This window comes from Lontra canadensis, unplaced genomic scaffold (assembly GCF_010015895.1).
Source record: "Lontra canadensis isolate GAN:19392208 unplaced genomic scaffold, GSC_riverotter_1.0 scaffold10, whole genome shotgun sequence".
Lineage (NCBI taxonomy): Eukaryota > Metazoa > Chordata > Mammalia > Carnivora > Mustelidae > Lontra > Lontra canadensis.
This window is the reverse complement of record NW_022631004.1, coordinates 27,149,877-27,166,329: the sequence shown is the minus strand read 5'-3', so window position 1 is coordinate 27,166,329 and position 16,453 is coordinate 27,149,877.

Sequence of the window (16,453 nt, the reverse complement as noted above, 5' to 3'; positions counted from 1 at the left end):
ACAATGAAGTAAACTGCTCCCCGGCGGGAGTTGCTCTGGGCCAGGGGGTGCAAACGTTTCCAATGCCACAGGTGCTATAGAAACCTCCAAAGTGGCTGGATCAATACACACCACCCCTCTCCACGCCACCTCGCACCCCGGATGCCAGTGGGCATGTGCTCCCCCTGCTCCTCGTCCTTAGATACTTGGGTGTTGCCAGACTTTAAAACTATTGCCAGGGTGCCTGGGTGGCTGAGTGGGTTAAGCCTCTGCCTTTGGCTCAGGTCATAATCCCAGGGTCCTGGGGTCAGCCCCACATCACATTGGACTCTACGCTCAGTGGGGAGCCTGCCTCTCTCTCTGCCTACTTGTGATCTCTGTCAAAAAACTAAGTAAAATCTTAAAAAACTAAAAAAACCCAAAACTGTTGCCAGTCGGATGGCTGTGCGATGGCATCTTACGGTTGGCTTAATCTGCTTTTCCCTGATTACTAATAAACCAACATCTTGGTACAGGCTTTTGTCTGCTTCGGTTCCCTTTTCCTTAAAGTAACTGACACTTTTCCCATCTATGGATTAAATTCTTACGCAGCACATGGCTGGGGCTCTTCAGGGTTGCCCCCTCTACATTTCTTATTATGACCCTCAAAAACCCACCAGATAAAGGGGCAACACTGTCTTCAGCTGGCTGGAGTCACATGTTGGCTCGTAGCCTGAGTCCCTGTAATACACGCCCAAATCAGTGTTTGTCTACCTGGGGTCCCACATCAATCATGTACGTTGCTACACCTTATCCCGCTGCAAACCTATCAAAATCAGTCATGAGATCAGTGGAAGTACGCCATTCTTTTGAACCTGAACTAGAACATAACAGAAAATATTGGAATGCATCACACATGTGCCTGAAGTATAAATGTAGGTGTGCTGCAATGTGATATCAAAGCTATTTCTGACTGCAAGTTGTGGTCAAAAAATTTAGAGGAGGCCACTGTCCAAGTTCGCGCCCCACCTTCCCCACCCACTCTCCCCTCCACCCCAGGCTCCATGCTTCCCCTTCTCTGAGCTCTCATACAGAGCACTGCCAAATGAATCCCATGAAACGGCTGATCTCCCCGTGTCACTTCCATGCTCAAAACCCTTCCATTTTCAAAAGCCGAAGCTGAGTTTTGGCTCCTCGGGAAGGCCCTGCGAGCGCTGACCAGTGGCCCTAACTCTGGTGCCCGCTGTCATCCGCGCAGCCTCTCCCCAAAGCCCTCTGAGCTAAACCCAAGCCAGACTCCTGACTGACCCCACCGAATACTCTTGATGCATTCCGTCTCCACACGCCTTTTCCACGCCATCCCTCTACCCTGGGCCCCTCTCCCACTGCTCACTGCAACGCTGCATAGTCGCTAGTCAAGGTTCAGCTAAAACTATGTCCTCTGGTTGAAACTTTTCTTGATGATGCCGTACTGACATTTGGTGATTGGCTGTCACTCCTATGAAGCCCTAGCGCTGTCCATACACTGGCTTAAGACAGGCACTGGTTCTGAGAGCCTTTTCTGTGTCCCCAACATGCAGCACAAGCCCCTTGTACAGTAGGAATGTTCACTGAGCAGGAAATCAACAAACAGTTATAGAGCACAATCTGTGAGCAACAAGTCGCCACGGGCCCTACTTAATGTGTTAGCCACCGACATAATGGGTTCAGGGAAGCGACTCTAACAGTTGAATTGCCAATTCTGAAGCTACCCCAACACATGGACATGATGAGCATAACAGAAGAAAACATCTTTGACAAAGAAGCTGTGGGATTCAGGATCCTCGGCTCTCTCCAAACCTTGGAAAAAGCCCCTTCCCCTCTCATTACAAACAGTTGAAACAAGAGTGAGATGTCTTATCCCAGGGCCCAAAGCAACAGGAGGGGTGGGGGGACCAGAACCTGAACTCACCCCTCTAACTCCCAGCCACATTTCTCTACACGGACGCTGATTTCCTTCATTCTGAGTCAAACTTCCGGACCGCTAATAGAGGAAGGTTTACTGCAGGCCTCCTTTTTCCTTGTCACTTAAGCCCAAGAGCATCAAGGTGTGTGGTTCCAGGGAAGGCTACGCTCCCTGGAGACAGTGAAACCAGATCGATAAGGCAGATTATATTCTTAATTCTTCTGAACTCTTCCTCCATACAATAATAAAGATGCAGACACAAGGAGAGAGAGGGGGAGACAAGCAGGAGAAGAGAGGGAAGTGCTTGACTTAGGCCCAAATGGCGGATCAGTGACCTGAGATGTTTGACCTGAATATCAAACGCCTTCTTCCTAGCAGGGCACAACACTGGACCACCTGGCGAGGAGACACGTGGGTGGTCGGTGGATGAATGTATGGATAGATGGTACAGGAAGGCAGCAGGTACCCACTAAACAAACGGGGTGGGTGGGCTGCATGCACAGAGGAAGCAGGGAACAAAGACCTCTCACTCTTCATGCAAAGTCCACAGTGTGCAAAGGGCATCAATATTGGACATTTCTCACTGTGACATTTTGAAAGCCCTGCCTAGCACAGAACAATGGCTACCCTCTGGGGGCCATGGGCTGCATGCCCCTAGGACTTATTCAATGATGGCTGGCATACCCCATGTACTTGGTGAACTTGACCCTGGGCATCGGCCTCCTATGATGGCCCTACGTCACTCTGGTCTCTTCCCCCACTGAGAATTCCAGTCTTGGATGAATGGATGGATTCATTCTGGGAGCAGGAAAACCACTCCAGGAGTGAATCAGAAGGACCCAGCCCCGCTCCCTCTGCCAGCCATTGAGCCATGAACTGAGTGTGATTGTGTGCCCAGGCGCCGGTGCTGTTCCCCTCTCAGGGAGACAGGGTCAGGGTCCACGTAAGAGATGACGTAGAGACCCTCTATAGAGGAAGAAAAAGGAATCTCAGCTTTGAGGGACAAAGCCACCCTTTTGGTTCTGACCCATGGTGCAAGGAGACGCCAAGCTGCATAAGCTCCACTAGTAAATTAAATCTGCAGAATAAAAATCTCAGCTTTCGCTGAACCGTCAGTTGTCAATTTCAATTCTCTGCAACCTGACAGGCCTTAGGAAACAGCTATTGCGTTCTCGGAAAGAAAGCCTTAAGACAGGTGGAAACAGTGTGCTTCAGATCACCAGGAGAATCCTTTACCCTGGCTTCTGCTCTGTTCTCCTGATTTGTGAAGCAAAGATTGACTTTTAAAATTGTAAATGCCAATCTAAGCAATTGTACTCTCTGGTTTTTACCCTGAAAAATTAAGCAAGAGAATTCCAAAGCTTCCAGACGCAGCTAGCAAGAGGATATCTATATCACAAGGTCAGAGAACCCAGGCTGACACTTTAAGGAAGTAATTTCTTTAGAAAAGGGAACTGAAGGATTGCCACTTTGCTCATCACTAACTAGGTTATAACAAGATGGGAAAGTTAGCTTTTTAAGGCTCTAGCCCCCTATCGGCCTCCTGGAGCAAAGGTGGAGGGAAAAAGAGCAACTCCTGCCGGGGCTTATTAGGGCACTGCTCCAGGCTTCCTCTCGTGCTGGTACCATCTGTCTGACATTTGTCCATCAATCTTTGTCTAAGAAGCAAGAGAGCGGAGGGGACAGAAATGGTCTAAATTTTACATTAGAGAATTGTCCTTAACATTGGCTGACATTTACAACTTGTGGCCAGTGCGTAGTTTCCACTAATGGTCAAATGTGAGACTGCAAGGGCCTTGCTGAAGGAGAGTCTCCTATATTCATTCATTCATGACCAGTTATCATACATTTATTTTGTGTAAAGAAACAGACTAGACTATGAGGACAGAGCGACAAACACATTCCCTATGCTAAATGGACCTTGGATTCCAAGAGATTTGATTCATCTCATACATCTCTAAAGGTCAGTGTATTCATACAAGCAAACTATACGGCTAGACCCCCTGAGGTCTGAGGTTGTGGATATTCAGGTCCTTGGGTCTGAAGGTAAGAAAGGCCCTTTGGGCAAACCGAGTCAAAACAAATCAACCATTAAATATTATGAAGTCTCTACTACAAGACTTCATCTACTATGGCCATCATACAGCAACATACTTTCCAACGCTGGAGCTGTGACTCTCATACTCTGAGACTCCTTAGTGTCTTTCCTCATGGCCTGCTGGTTCCCGTAATATTTAAGCTTACCTAGGTCTATGTTTCAGAGAAAGCAGTGAGTGGGTAATGGCCCTGCCAATGATTAAAACTAGTTCAAACCCACACTGGGAGTGTGGGTGTGGGTTTTCGATTCTGGACCCTTCCAAAAGAGCAGTAAGTTCTGTCTTTCAAAGACTGTTAAGTGGTTCAAAGACTAGTCATCTGAAAGCGAGTGGGTTTTTGATCAGTGAGCTGGGCCCAGACTGCTAGAGTCTACGGGAGCCTACGGGAGCCGTGGAGAGATGCCCACAGGGGAGAAAGAAGGCATTTTACTCCACTTCAACGAACGTTTACAAGAGGAGGAAACAGGAAACTTCCTCACTCCAAGCAGCTGGGAGAAGAGGGGACCGGTTCCACGTAACAGAAAGAGTCAGGAAACGGACGCGGGAATCCCAGGCCAAGGGGATTCCCCCGCCCCCGCTCTCGGTGAGTCCTGCCGAGAGACGGAGCCTCCGGGAATGCACCCGGGCAAGGGCCCTCGAACGACCAAGGGCGGAGGGTCCGTGCTGGCAGGGCGGGCAGCGCGGGCAGCGCGGGCGAGGAGACTCAGGTGGGCGCGGGCAAGGCGCCTGGCGGGCCCAGGTCTCCAGCGGTTCTGCCGCCCTGGCCTCACTCACCAGCTCATGGTCCCGAAACTGGCCCTGCCGCCGGGGTCCTCGGCTGCAACTGGGTCCTCAGGGATCACTTCCGGATTCAGCCAGTCTCCAGGAAGTGACGTCACCCACCCCCTATGCCCGGAAGAGGCGGGGGTGGGCGGGGCCCGGGGCGTTAACCCTTCCGCGGCGGCGGGCGTCCCGCGCATCTACCCAGCCCGGAGACCTCGCGGCTTGCGTTGGAGGTTCGGGGCTCAGCTTGTGGCGGCGGCGTGGGAACCACCCCCGCCGGGTGCGTTTTCTGCCAGAGATACTGACTTGTAAAATTCTCATTCGCTTACTACACTTGCCCCTTAACCTTGTTATGGCCTCAGTTTTTCTGTCTGCAGAGATTTCTAAGCAGCCCTTGTCTATAGGGGAAGGGGCAGTGAGGGAGGGGGGGGGTGGGCACTTACGTTCCCCTTGTGGTCTTTTGTGTCTTTTAAGTTGTGTACCCTGTACAGGCCTTACCTGCTACAAACAAAAACACCGATGGATCTGTCCCCTTAAAGATGGCACAAGGCTCTGAATATAAAAGGGGCTTTTCGGGTTGGCAGTGTTCCGTCGATTTACCCACCCAACGAAAGAGAACAAAGAGTAAGGGTTGCACCTTGTCTTCTAGTCCTTCCCTCTGCTCCGCTTTACAGAACCCAGATGATGTGAATGGTCCCATTGTTTTTATTCAGTCATTTGACAAATATTTCTGGAGTTCCTGCTATGTGCCAGGCACTGTGCTAACCTCAAGGCCATAACCCTGAAGAAGTATGGATCCTGCCCTAATTCTCTCCCAGAGCTACATACCTAGAGGGAGAGATAACCGGCAACTAAGTAATCACATATGATGGGAAAGGACAGGGCGCTGGGGCGGCCTATAAGGGGCTCTTGAAAGCTGCATGGGCTTTTTAGTGATGGCTTCCCTGAGGAGCCGATGTGTAAGCCAAGTCCTAAAAGCAGCTCAGTCTAGCCAGGTTAATCCGAGATGAGGGCTGGAGGGAGTCCAGGCAGAGGAAACCTGTCTTAGCTGAGAAGGGGACTGAGTTCCAGGCAAGCAGCTCACTCTGAGTCTCCCAAAGTCAGAATTCAGGGCCTTAGTCCCTCATAAGCTGCCTGGGGTCTTGAGCTGTGTTGGCCTCCTCACCCCCAAGAACCTCCCTACCTCAGAAGAGAAAAGCAGGCAGCGAGGCCTATGCAAGTAACTGCTGGGATCACACAGGCCCTCTCTCTGGGAATTCTCCTTCAAATGGATCTCAAGTTAAGCCACTGAACAGAAGATATGCATCACTTGTTTTGAGTTCCCAGGGGAGAGTGGACGGCTTGGTCAGGAGGAGCTGGGGTACTCAGAGGCTCATCCACAGCAGATGGTCTCTCATTTGTGTTTTCTGTTTCCATTGTTGAGAGTCTAGAGTTTGACTCAACAGGGGTTTTCCAATAGAGGGTGGGTCCCCGAATGCCTTCCACAGATCAGCTTCGTCACCATGTTATTCCTCAGGAAACAAGCCAAAGTGAACACTAGAGAACGTGAAGAATAAAGAGGAAGAGAAGTCACCAAAAGGCAGCCTGGACAGAGGATAGGCAAAGGGAGGGACAGTCCTTGCTGCTTTGTACAAGGTGTGATGGATGGATGAGGGGTGCTGTGGTTGATGAACATTCTGGTATTTTAACACCTGTGGATGGCTCTCCCACCTGCTTCTTCCTTTCCCCATGCCCTGTGTCCCTTAATTATTGCCCCAAAGTGCTAAAGAATTTCCAGAAGTATCAGCCTAGGCAACCACCATATCCCAGAGGAAGTGTGTTTCAGGGTTGGGGGGTAGCAGACACATCCCATAGGACAAGAATAATGGATTCTGGATAAGGAGTCTGTAGGAGTCATGGGCTCTGGTTCCATCTTTGACACTAGGACTGACCTCGGGAAGTCACATCCTGTCTCTGAGCCTTGGCCGCATTGTCCAGAAGATGAGTGGATGGATAATATCACCAAAGTTGCCAACACTATGAGGTTTTAAGTTGACTGTCTTATTGATTGAAGAGGTCCTCGGGAAATAGGAAAATAGAGGAGGTCTGTGGCATGGGCCCTGAACAGAAAGGCAAGCTGAGAGAAGTGAGCAGATCTGAGGAGTCAGTGACATCTCAGGGCGGGGAGGGGGAGGATTCAGCCTGAGGCCCAACTAGGGCCATGCGGCTTACCCACAGCCCTGGCTCTTTAATGGGGCTAGCAGGACCGCTAAGGGTCCTGGAAAGAATGCTGGCCTTCTAGGATTCTGTCTGGAAAGTGCCTGCTTGGACTCCTTCCCTGTGGCTCCTTTGCTCAGCCTGAGATGTGCCAGGCTGAAGATGGACGACCGGGCCCCCTGCTGTCCTGTGGACCCCCAAGCTTCCCTCCATGAGCATGACACGGCATTCTGCATTGATCCCTGGGGAGCTGAACACGAGGAAACATAAACACCTCCCACTGTCACAGAAAATTCAGCTGTGGGTCTCCAGACCCAGGGTGGGAAGCTCCGTCTTTCTTCTGGGAACCAAAGGATGGCACCATAAGGGTCAGGTTGATCCTGCCCCTTTGGGGAGCGGTGGGGGGGCTGGAAAAGGAGCAAATTCAGCTTCTCTGTGGAAGCTGAGAGTGGAGGAGCTTCAGAGAGAGGTGGGATGCTCCTGGATGACAGCCTGGTGAATACTACTTCCTCCCCCAAAGTCTGAGCCTGAAGTTCAGGGAGTGTTCAGGGGGCAGAGATCTGTTTGGGTGACAGAGTTCTGTACTAGAGGGAAAAGAGCCAAAGAACCAGTTAAGCCACCACACCCCTCCCCTCTACTCAGAAACTGGTCAGCAGGTGCTCCCCACTGACCCTCTTCTCTGGGCTTGTCCTATATGCCCTCCCCATACAGAGGTCTGATTCTTTCACCAGGTGGACCTCTAGTCAGCTAGCAGCAAGGCTTCCTGAACTGGAGCTGGGTCATGAGGAACTTCCTCACCAGCATAAGGGCTGAGACTGAAGGGACTGACTGTTAGGGGGCTGAACTGATGGGCCGAGTTCCCTTTGCAGCCCTGAAGGTCTTTGTGTTCTGGGAGGCTCCCGGAGCATAAATTCAGACCGAGACCCTCAGGTTTCTATACAGTTTCGATACCCACTTCCCTCTGCTGTGCATCTGCTCAATAAGGTGGCCCAGAACAAGAGAGTTCCCTGAGGAGCCATGGGCCAAGGACACGGGAGACAAGCAAGGGTGGAAGAAGATGCAGGATATGTGGGTGAAAGTTTCCAGCGGTGGGAAGCATACCTCAAGGGCTCAAATGTCAGAGTAAAGTGGCAAATCAGAGGTTGGGTTAGCTCGGCAGTCAGGGCCAGGAATAGCTGTCTGGACCCTGGCTCTGTCCCCAAGTAGCTTGAGGGAGTCTCTCCCCTCCTTGGGGCCTCATTTTTCTTGACTGTAACATAAAGAATCTGGGTTAGATCTGGGATGGCAAATGGGTGCCATCCCACTTGCCATCTCGAATGGCTTGTTCCTGGCTGCCTGGAGCACCACATAGGATTCTGGGGAATCTGTCCTTGTTGGGGAAGTTCTGTGATTGATTAGCGATGTCTGCCTTGGATGACTAAGGTGGTCCAGTCTATTTTATTATTTAGCCGTTGTTCTTATTTTTATTACCAGTTAATAACTGAGCATTCACGATATGCCAGGCACTGTTTTAAGTGGTTCTATTTTCGCTGTTTCCCACGACGCTGTGAAGTCGATCCTATTACTGTGATTGGCGTAAAGCACAGCTGGTAAGTAGGGAGAAGGAATTCCCACTTGGGCCTCCTGGTCCTGAACTTTATGCTTTTTGACGCTGTGGTTATACGACCTCTCACCGCTGAAGTTCCTACTTCTGTAGACACCTACAACTCTGTCAAGGCAAAGTGGAAAGGAGCAGCAGACAGCTGAGGAATAGGCGAAGCACGAACCCTGGAGGGGCGGGCCAGCCTGAGACCAGGCACCTAAAGGGATTCAGGGCTTGGCCTCGTCCTGGGAACTTTTATATGCTTCCTCCCGTTCAGCGAGCTCGGGACCAGCAGGTGGCAGCACCTGGCAGGATGAGAGAAAAGGGCAGATTCTGGACTTGGCATTGATCCTTCAGGGATCCTTCAGGGATCCGCCAGCCCGGATGCTGAGGAAAGCAAGGACAAAGGAGGGTGTGCAAGAGGGCTAGTCAAGGGCCAGGAGGAAGGAGGCCCAAGCCTCAGACCCACAGGGAGCTCCCATGGCCAATGCTTTAGTTCCCCCCGCAGTGTGAGCCTCTCAGCTTGCATTTCATGGTGCCTGCTGTGGGCTTTTTTTTTCCTCCACTCTGGGAGAATGACTAACTTTAAGGACTAAAAAAAAAGTGTTTTGATTACACTGCCTTTTTACCAACTGGGAGCATTAGTCACCGTGGATTGCTGCAGATAACGGGGAAGGCAAGCAGCATCCCCCACCTCCCCCTCCTTCTCCCTGATTAGCTTGCAGAAGCCAAGGAGGAGACGAGAGTGAGAAAGAGCGCACCCAGGAGGGAAAACAATACCCCTGGACAGCATGGGTCCCGGGCATGTGTCCAAGGGCTGCTCCTTCAGGCTGGACAGCCCCCTGACAGCTTGACCCATAATAGGAGATGCCCGCTGGAAAGAGAACTGGCAGGAGGAGCACTGAGCCCATGCCCCAACCGCCTGGGATCTGAGTTGGCTCCAAGTGGCCTGTTCCTCCAGGTGGGTCCAGGGTACACCTGGAAAGGGGAAGGCAGGGGGAAGTCACTGAAGATGCAGCCCCCGAGGTGGGCATTAGAGGCCAAAGAGGATGACGGAGCCCATGATGGCTGTGACAGGGAATTGCTGCCTTGGGCTGGGGCTGGGGCTCTCAGGGCTCAGGGCTCTGCCTGCGGTTGGGCAGCTCCTGCAGATGGGGACGGGTCCCACTTTCTCTGCCCTATGCTCTGGCATTCCTCTGCATCCTCAAGGGGGCAGTATCTGGCACTTTGGGTGGCCTTTGCTCCTGCTTTGGTGCTGATGGGGCAAGAGAGCTAGGGCGCTCTCCTGGTCTGTCCTGTTGGCCTGGGTGCTGGTGATGGGAACTGTGTACCTTCCTGGGGAAGGCTGGAGCTGGGTTGTATTGGGGACAGGCTGGCCCTGTGAATCCTGTTCTTTCGGGTCAGCCCTTTGGCCCACTCCCCCCACCCCACCCCTGCCCAACCCCCACCATGGTGCTCCACCCTGGGAAGAATGGCCCTTCCATTGGCTAGCCGCTCATGGATATGTAAAGAATCCCAAATATTAGGACAAATAACCTTTGGATTATGTCAGTGAAGAAAAAGAAACAATTTTATTTCTACATTTCCCAAGATCAAAGCTACTGCATCTTGATGTTGCTGCTTCTGATTCTTTTTAAAAAAGAAAATACCCACAAGTGTCTAGTGTTCTCTGACTATGAGGAGCTTATGTGACACCACCTTAGAGCAAACAGGGTTGCAAGAGGGAGAAATCCTGGAAGAAGTCCCCCTCAGCCTCGGGGCTCTGGCCACCACAGAGGATGTTCAGGCACTGGGATTGCCGTGCGGTTGTTCCCATCAGCCCTGGCGTATCTCTTTAGCCTTTGCTCTTCTGAGTGTGGCGCAGTTGGCTTCCTGAAGCTTCCCATGCCCATTCTTTGGTCTTTGCAGTTGTCCGTGATAACCTCCATCAGTGCTGAGTACTCCTGGTGCTCGGCAAAGCATCTGACATGCATTCAATCATGTATTCTCTTTAAAAAAAAAAAAAAGATTTTTTTTTTAAGTGATCTCTACACCCAACATGGGGCTCGAACTCACAACCCTGAGGTGGAAAGAGACACACGCTCTACCAATTCAATCCACCGAGCACCCCAAGACCATGTGTTCTTCACAGTGACTTGATAGGGCAGCTTCTCTGAGGACCCTTTTTATAGATGAGGAAACCAAGGCTGAACCAATTGCCCAAGCGTCATAGAGTTGGCTAAGTGACAATGACAGGAGTTTAAAACCAGGTTTGTCTAAACCACCTTGTAGTAGAAAAGAAAGTAGCCAAAGGGGAGGGAGCTAGCTTTTGTGAGATCTCACTCATGTGCCATCTCATTAACCCTCGCCACCTCCCCAAAGGAGGACAAGGAGGCTTGGTGGGCTTGGCCGAAGGAGAGCCTGGGATGGTCCAACAGAAGTCATTCTTGCGGCAAAGCCCGTGCCCTAGCTGTGGTGCCGCCCAGAGGCCAGCTTGCAGATGGAAGGGGTACCCACTGATTTCAGGTGGCAGGACTGGGAAGACAGGCTTTGAGCTGATTGTGCATGCCTCAGGACTTTTGTTCCTTGGCTGGGATAGCCCTCCACTCTCTACTGAAGCCACAGGGTACCCCAGATGAGTGCAGCCCCCAGGAGGGCATGGCTTTCCTAGGGAATCCTCACAGGTCCCACACACACATGGGGAGAGCAGATCTAGGGCGTGGGGAGGACTGCCCTAGCCTGACCTCGCTGTGGGCCTGGCTGCCCAGTGTCCGCCCCCTGCCGCTGTGGCCGAGACAGCCCCCAGACACCGGCGGGGCAGGTGGCAATTATCCCGAGGCACTGATTACACTGCCGGGCCAGCCGAAGCCCCAAATAGCCCAGCAGCTCAGCCCGGCACAGGGAGTGGGGGAGGAGAAGCGTCCCGTCCCATCCCGCTGGAGAAGATGGGGCAGGACCAAAGGGGTGGGTGGGGTTGATGTGTTTGGAAGATCTGTGGGGGATAGGGATGGCATCATGTCAGGGTTTTTCCTTTGGCGGCAGTTAAGGACCCTCAAAGAAAGGGATGAGGTCTCCACCATGGCAGGCCAACCCAGAGAAGGGGGTCAGTGGATGGGGCAGACACCACTCCCTCAGGCTTCCCGAGGGTGAATCTGGGCAGTGAGCATGGAGCAGCATGTAGAAAGGTTCTCATGCCCTGTGGGAGGAGCCCCTCTTCGAACCTTACGCATCCCTTGCCTTGGATGGCATTGTCACTTCCTGTACCCCAGGGACCCTCGGTCGGGTGGTCTTCAACCAGACACAAAGGCAGGCAGCTGTGGACTTGGGAAACTGGGATCCTGGAGCTGGTGCCCCGAGCCTTTGGGCTGGGGTACCTTGCGGAAGGCGTCAGGGCGAGGAACGCTGGCTTCTCACCCCACTGTCATTTCTAACCACTCTCCCCACTGCCTGAGGCGTTAGGGAGGGTTTGAGACCTGAGGAGCCGAAGCCTCCACAGCATGGGCTGGGGGAGGTAGTGAGAACCCAGTTTCTCAGGCAAGTCACTGGAAGTGGGCTGGACCTGAAGGCCCTCGGAGGGGAGGGTGCGGCAGGTTCCTTTGGGGGCGTCTCGGATCCACCACCTCAGCCTGGATCTGACATCTTTAGAAGCTTGCTTCTTGGAGGACAGGCACGAAGGCCTAGAATGGCTGACCAGGAGGAGGCACTGGATGGAAACAAAATGGAAAGAGAGAAATACAACCCCAGGCATGCACCCTATGTCCTTTCTTATATACGGACAGATTCTCCTGTGTTGACCACCCCACCCCACCCCCTCACTCTGAGAGTGTGCCACCATCATGGCTTCTCCTGTGGTCAGCCAAGGGAGGGGGCTGAGCTGCAGGCCCCTCCCCCACACCCAGAAGCTTCCCCTGAGGGGAAACCAGGGCAGGCCTGTTTCCAGGATTTGCCAACTTGGGGACAAGGTGGGGCAGGAACCTGGTTTCCCAGAGGTCTCTGATTGAGGGGGGTCATGGGGCTTCACGGTGCCCAGTGTCTGGGATCCTCTTCTCCCCACAGCGGGGGGAGGGGGGCGCCCCTCTGTCTGCACCTGCTTGAAAGCCACCTGTGAGTTCTCGGGACCCAGGTTGGAGAAGAAGGCTGCCAGGGGCTCCAAACCACCTCTCCCAGCAACTCTGCTAATCCAAATAAGATAGGGAAAAGGCAGTGGGAGGAAATGATAGTTTCATGGTTATTTTCAGAAAGGAAACAAAAAAAAAATGCAAACAGGAGCACACCCTGCATTTTGGTGCAAAATCTAGGAGTCTCAGGGAAAAGAACCGACAGTGCTTCCTTCTCCTGGTCCCTTCACCCCATGCTGGGGAGGGGCTGCCTGGGCTGCTGGGGGGCGGTTCCGGCAGCTTTTCCTCCTGGGGAGAGGGGCGAGGGGCTTAGGCAGTGGATCGCAAAGACCCTTCCCACAGAGGCAGGCTGGGAAACTGTGGAGCTGAGGCTTGTAAGGCACAGTGGCTTGTGTAGGATTGGTGGGCCGGGAGGGTGTGTTCTAGGAGCACAGCACAGAAAGAGAACGAGAGGGGGAGGGAAAGCAGAGGAGCCTGGGCTGTGGGAGAGCAAAGTGGGGCTGCTGCGGCCTTGCTTGCGTGTGCGTGTGCGTGTTTGGGGCCGGCACCAAGATGGGGTTCATGGGAGCAGGGCCACACACAGAGGGGACAGCCTAGGGCCCCACCAGGGCCGAAGGCTATGTAGGAAGACAGAGCCCACCTTCCTGTCCTGGGGGGAAACGGGGCAGTGCTCCATCACCTCTGGGTTCCCTGGATAATGTGGGGAGAGCACGGAGGGAAGTGGGGACCCGACCCTTGGGAGGTTTGTCTGGAAGCCTGTTCTCAGGGGTTTGGTCGGATTTGTCTGGAGACTTTTATAGGCCAGCCCGCAGGGGCTAGAGTGTGTGAATGGGGGAGAGGCAGGAGCCAAGGCCAGCCGGTGCATGGGGAAGAGGGGTACAGTGAACTAGGAGCCCCTGTGGTGGCCGGCCAGGTGTTCTAGAGCACAGGTGAGAGAGAGCAGAGGACAAGCAGGCCTTGGGGAACTGGCAGAGGGCCCTGGGGAGGCAGCTGGACTGGTGTCCTGCCCAAGGCAGGAGCAGTGTCATTACCTCTGTCTTATAGAAGCATCTGCTGAGGCCCAGAGATGCTAGGTCCTGTGTCCAAGTTTCCATGACTAGCCAGAGAAGGGGTTGGGGTGGAGAGATGGGCAGGAAGCAAATTCAGGCCCTCTGTTGGGTGGTCTAGTTGGTGATGGGGGGTCTATAATGCTGGGGAGAGAGGAGTGCCCATGAGGCACTGTTCCAGGGAAGATAAAGTCCGGCCAAATACCAGGAAAATCCCTGTCCCAAGAAGCCTGTGGGGCCTTGGAGTCTACCCACATGGACGGGAAGGAGCCTGCTCTCCCAGCTTGCTAAACCAGACCGAGCCCTGGGACCTGGGAGGGTTGGGGAGGAGATGGAGGTAATGACTCAACCCATCCGACACAAGCTTGACCTAGGGGTGGTTGGTTGGGTAACCCAGCAGACGCTCCAGTGCGGGGAGGGATGGAAGAAATGGGTGATGCTCCAGATAAGGGAGAAAAGGCAGGCCGGCAGGGAGGGGCTGATGGTTCCGGGCAGCCTGTTTGGGAAGAGGATGGGGAGAAGCACACTTGGTCTTTGGGGATGGGGAGAAGGAATGAAGCTCCAGGACCTCTCGGGTGGCCTCTCCTGAGATCATGCCCCTGTAGGGAGGCAGAGGTTCTTTGGGGCTCATATCCGCAGAGGATTCCTGGTAGTAGGAATTCTCAGGGCAGAGGCCCAAAGGCAGAGCTCTGAGCCCTCCACGCGGCTCCCTTCTCCCCCCAACCCTAGGACAGTGGCTCTGTTCAGGAGCCAGCCACCCCCTGGTGCCTTCCAGTCCATGGGCCTGGGGCTGATCCATGCGCCACAGGCCACTGCCGAGACCCCAAAGCGGGGGACCTCATGACATATCTTCTTATACACATTTGGCTTGGGCCAGAGAATCAGAGGCCCCAGGCAGTCAACACAGGTGGGAAGAGGCCAGCCCTTCTGAGCATCAGCAAGGAGGATCAGGTTTGGGCCCAGGAGGATGAAAGCACAGGCCTTTTCCACTTCCTGCCCCTGCTGGGCCCCTGGTCAGCCCTCTGGCTAGGAGAGGGAGGGGTGGGGCTCTGGTGCACAGGGTGGTGGTACTGGGACCCTTTCACACCCAAGCTTCAAGTGTGGATCCACCAGTAGCAATGCCCACTTTCCTGATGGGGACTTTAAGACACAGAGGGGCTACAGCTTTGCAAACAGCATACAGCTTTGTCCTCATGTCAAAGTCAAGGTCAGGAGCCAGGGCCCCTTACTCCTGGGGTGGTACAGGAATGCTGTCTAGGTGGCCCAGACATGTACAGCTGTTTGATGATATATATATCCTCTCCGGTTGTAGATTTCAGCACCTTTAGGCCCAGAAGGGGAAGCAGGGGTCATTCCCGGACTGTTCACTTCTGAACCATCCAGACCCTGTGTGGTTTTCCCGTCTGACCTACTAAGAAGAGTGACTTGAGTTCAGACCCAGCTCCCAGCTCTGCCTAGAACATCTGCCTGGGATATCCACTTGTAGAAGGAGGTTAGTGTTCCCCAACAGTCTTCTTCAGGCTCCTGGGACAGGATGGCTCTCCTTCACAATTTTGCATTGCAGTGGACCTCTCAAAAGCCCTGTGGAGCAGGGGTTCGTACCCCCTACAGATGGGTGATACCGAGGTGTTCATACCCCTTACCGCTTGGCCAAGGTATGAGGTGGACTGGGTCTGTCTCACATCTTTTGGTCTAGTCTGGTCTGACACAGAGAGAAGAACAAGACTGGGGCCAAAGATACAGCTTGGGCCTTTTTGGTCAAGAGGCCTGAGCTCTTCAACCAGGAGAAAAGGAGAAGTAGGTGGGTAGGTAGAGAGGAGGAAGGCAGACGCTGGTCTCTGTTTGGAATTGTGGAAGCAGAGCTCCAAGCTCCCCGAGGGAAGAGGAGATGGGGACGGCTTTCCCTTCCAGCTCACCATCTCAGGGCCTGGCCTGAGAAACAGGCAGGGAGGTCAGCCTGAGGGATGCTCTGTGAGGACCAAGGAGAATCCGAAGATGGATCCCCTGACAGAACCCCTCCTCCAGCCCTGGAGAAGTGTGCCCTGTAGCAAGAAAAAGCAACCAGAATGCAGCACAGAGAAGTGTCATCTGGGTTGGACAACCTCCACCAAGCCAGCTGGGTGTGCTTCAGAGATGCCAAGCTGCTGTGTTGTTTCCTGGGGCCCAGGGGCCACTGGGGACTTTCTTTTCCTCCTTGAGGAGGAGGACAAGAGAGTGAGCAGCCCCAAGGGGCTCCAGAGGGCACCCTGGGTGGATCCCCTCTACCTAGAGTCCCATGGGATCATTTACACAGAGACCTTAGCTTGGCACTTGGCATGTAGTGAGTTCTCAGTACCTTGGTTTCATTATTATGGAGAGACAGGGGAGAGGACTTTCTGAGATCCTCAAGGAAGTTTCCCTCCCCTTGACCCTTGACTCCCCCACCTCCCACCGGACTCCAATTTAGGTGCTTTTCTATCAGGGACCACCATTTCATGACACCGGGCCCAGTATGTGGAAGTCACCCGTTGATGGGTCTGCCTCTCCCCCAACAGAGCGGAAGACCCTCTAGGGCAGGAATGGTGTCCTGGTGGTGTTCCTCCTTGTACCGCCGGCCACTCCCCGTGCCCCCACGGACAGGCACTATACCTGACTTTGTACAGGTTTGCTGAATTAATGGATGAATGAATGAAATGGGAAGAAGTGCTCATGATGATGTCAAGTTGCCAGGGAAAGACAGAGATGGGGGGAAGCGGGGGAAGGGGAGGCTTTTGGAAAGACATAACATGGGA